The following is a 4,081-nucleotide window of genomic DNA, read 5'->3' on the forward strand; positions in this document are numbered from 1 at the left end:
GCTGGCTGGTAACAAACACATTGTTACCTGACTGGATTTACTGCCCTGCCATCCACTTTTTTTGTAATATTCCCTACTTCAAATGACCAAATCATGTCTGACTGAATAAACTTCTAGATTGTGAATAGTTTCCCCATTTGAGTAATGTTTGTTTTGGAAATAACTGTAATAATAACAGTGGAAATCAATCCAACCAGCTGCTGGCAGGAGAAGTGGTCACAACATTTTACCCAAATCAATGTGGCTTCCAACGTGGGGCAGTTAACAGTTGATTAAAACCAAGAAGCCAACAAACACAATCCTCACCCCCAGTAAAAGCAATGACAAAGACAGGCATTTAAAATTGTGTGTTGCTGGATTCTTCACTGTGTATTCTTACCAAAAAGACTACAGCTCTTAGCCTTTCGGTGTGATTCTCAAGAGCCCTGAAGCTCTCAGGAGCAGCGTCTAGGAAAGGCTACTCCGGATTATGTCAAAGTCATTTCTTTTGTTGCTCATCAAGATGAGATTTTTGGAACTGAATTTAAGAATTAAACACGTTCCCCTTACACATCCAGGTTTTATTTGTTTGTTGGTTCAGTTTCCAAAGATGAATCTGGAAATAGCCTGCAGGAACTCAACAGTGAGAATAAACAGGTCCCCAAGAAGGACATAAAACATGAAGAGCCAACAGAAGTCATGTGTCAGAAGGGGAAGCAATGGGACTGAGCATTTGGGGCATTGTTTCTAATTCCAACCCCATGTATTGTCCCTTGTATGTACAAAAATCTGCAGCCATTCAGTGTAGCCAACTCAGTTTCAGATTACTTTATTTCCACTTTTTATTGGTTGTGTTCAGGCTCGAGAGGACAATCTGTCCAGTAATTCTCTTTCATTGGGTGTCAGGTGAAGTACTGAAATGATGACTGATTTGACAAGGTTGTAAAACAAAGCCATGGGCCGAGTGAGGGTTTCTGATAGACCAGGAAACCCCAGATATTTTCATATGCATGTTTGGGTCAAGCACAGCTAGTGACTCCGTGCAAATGATGAAGACTTCTCAGGTGCCGGTCCTGTTGGCCATGAGACCAAGGAAGGATATGGGTAACCACGGGCACTAAGGCAAAAACTCAAGTATGAGGTGTAGTTTTTCTTATTTGGTATGGAGGTTATTCCCATTCAAGAAACTCAAAAGGTTTTCAAGATACCAGTAATCATCTACTACTAATTATTTAAAATGTGATAGGCAGCAACACACAATATTATGCTTTAGTTGGGATGAGGTGTTATCCTATGTGATAAGACCGACAGGGTGAGCCCAGTCAGACTATAGGACTGGATAGTTTGCTTTCTCATCCAGATCCTTAGCAATTGTAAACCTCCTCCCACAGCACGTAGGTCTTTCCTGTCCAGTCTCTATGGGACTGACCCAAACGTAGTCTCCCTTTCTAAATTGTTCTTACTGACCTGAGGGGACTGTCACCAAGGTGATTCATTTGGGTCCGACCCTATATGGAGAGGGATTACTGTCTCTGCTCACACTATTACAATGTACGTGTCAATTCTGAGGAAAGGAAAGCCTCAGGGATATCTTTAAATTTTCAAATATATTTAAATTTTGTTGTTGTTGTTATTTTATAGTCCTGGGGGATGAACCAGTAGCCTTCACACTGAACTACATTCTCAGGCCAATTTTTATCTTTTTAATTATTTTTAAATTTTGAGACAGGGTCTTACTAAATGGCTGAAGTGCCCAAACTGGGATCAAATTTGTAATCTTCCAGCCTCAGCTTCCCAGAACACGGGGATTAGAGGCCTGCGCCACCACTCCCAGCCTTTAAACTTTTTACTTATCTTTATCTATATCTCCTTAAGTCACATGAATTCAAGCCAGCTCGGAAGCTGCAGATGTCCTTCCAGAGACCAAACTCTGAGACTGGTAAAGTCAGCATTGGGTGAGAACAAGAGACACATCAGGATAGCAACTCTGCGAGGGCTGAGAGGCCAAGGCCAGCAAGCCACTTCCTGGACAGGACTGGGAGCCTCTTGGGGACCAAAGCCCGCCCCCTCCTCTGGGCTCTTTGGCCCCATACTCCATGGATGTTCTGTGAAGGCTTGAACAACTGTAGGATGCGTGAATGCAGGGAGAGTTGGAACCTGGCAAGGCATAGCACACAATAACTGAATGGCCATGTGCACACTTAACTTACCACTAGGGCTGTCTTCAGTAGGAAACCTGGTTTCTGAAACAACCACTAAGTTCTGGCGTTTCCATGCATGCAAAGGACTCCACGGTTTCAGAAACAGAGGAGAGACAATGTACAGCTGCAAGCCCCATGACTGAGAGGCATCTTCTTTTGCACAAAAGGCCTGAACTTACTTCTGTATAGTCTTGTTTTTATATAATTACTCTCTAATTATGTTGTTACAAATGACATGAAACTCTTTTGCCAACTAAAACATAAAGCTTTTGTCTTCGGACTTGGGAAAACAAATAAGGAAGAGGCATATGTGTGCTAGGATAGTGCAGAGACGATGTTTATTTGCAGTCAGTTGTACATGTTTACTTGTCTACATGGGCTGTGTGTGCCATGCCTGTCAGTCAGACACTTTTACAGAAAGCACCGGGGTTGTGGATGAAGTGAGTTCATTCTTGCTTTCAGTCTAAAGAACAGGTGTTTGTATTTCAGCATTTGGTTCCATGTGTGATTTTGTTTTCTATGGGAGACTATTGTGACGGACCTTCCCGTGTGAACTCTGATTTGACCATGTTGGTGCAAGTCTGCTTTTGGAGCTGGGGCTGCTGTGTGGACCTCTGAGGCGGTGGTGCTATAGGAGAAGACTCAGTCTTGTGTTTGGGCCATATTGTGCTAGCTGGGCAGAAGAGGAAAGGAAGCAAGAAATGCAAATCATCTTCAAACCTTTGTTTGTTTGAGTTTTTTCTCTTCCACGCATGGTCAGTGTCTATTTCAAGTGAACACAGTGTGATTTGCTTCCTGCTCCTTTAGCTATAATCTACATTCATCTTCTTTTGCTCTAACATAGTCTTCAGAATCATCTGAGCCAGTAGATTCCTATCTCAGTTTTCTCCCATTCTGTTATGTTTCCTGATTGCCTAATCAGAACTGAGGCACTAGAGAAAACCCTTCTAAGTGCTAAATTCGCAAGTACATATATGTAGCACATGGATCCATTTCCTTGCCTTCCATTAGTGCTTAGAATGTCTCGGTGATCCTTACAAAATTATGGATTCATTTCTAGGCATGTACACACCTGTGGAGTAGTGTGTGTGTAGATCTATCTATCTATCTATCAATAGATAGATAGATATATCATCTACTCCATTAACGATTTTTAAGTATCATTGTTTACTAGAGATACATTGCTTACCATAAATACTAAAGAATACAGCAGACATCTAGAGCCCATTTGTCTTGCTGAAATAAAACTTTATACCTGTTGACAGAGCTCTGGGTAACCACGATTCCAAGCTTTGTTTCCTGAATTTGAGTCATTTAGGTGTCTCAGCCAAAGGGGATCACGCAAGCAGTCTTGTCTTGTTTCACTTAGCACGGATGCGCTCGAGGGTCTTTCTGGTTTGTTACTCCCGGACATTTTAAAAAGTGAAAACCATTAAAATGTGCGGCTCTCTACCCCGAGGAAATCCAAAGATAAGAAAACACGCCAGGGGGCTCATGGAGCTTGCATCCCCGATTGGCAGTGTATTCCAAAAGGTCACAGCTCTCCTAAGTCCAGGAAGGGTTCCAGGGGGGGCAGGCGTCTCCCACGTCAGGGCTGAGGCACGGGTGTGAGGGAGGGAAGAGCTCTAGGTCCACACCAGATCTTGGTGGTGTTGGGTAGTCCCCTCGCGCTCCTGGGCGTGCCGCGGTGACCCAGGTGGGAAAAGCCTAGGAGGAGGGAGCCCGCTCCTGCTCCGTGCTGCAAGCCGGTACTGTTGGGGCTGGGGGCCTGGATTACTAGCGCCTGCGAAGGAGAAAGGCAACACCTGCTGAACACGCCCTACCTTGCTTTGGATGCCAGCGGCCAAGCCTCACCGCCGCACGGACGCGCTCCCGCAGGGAGTCCGCAGAGGCGGCGGGGC

Source organism: Fukomys damarensis, unplaced genomic scaffold (genome assembly GCF_012274545.1).
Source record: "Fukomys damarensis isolate Sample0158 unplaced genomic scaffold, DMR_v1.0_HiC HiC_scaffold_25, whole genome shotgun sequence".
In the NCBI taxonomy this organism is placed as follows: Eukaryota; Metazoa; Chordata; class Mammalia; order Rodentia; family Bathyergidae; genus Fukomys; species Fukomys damarensis.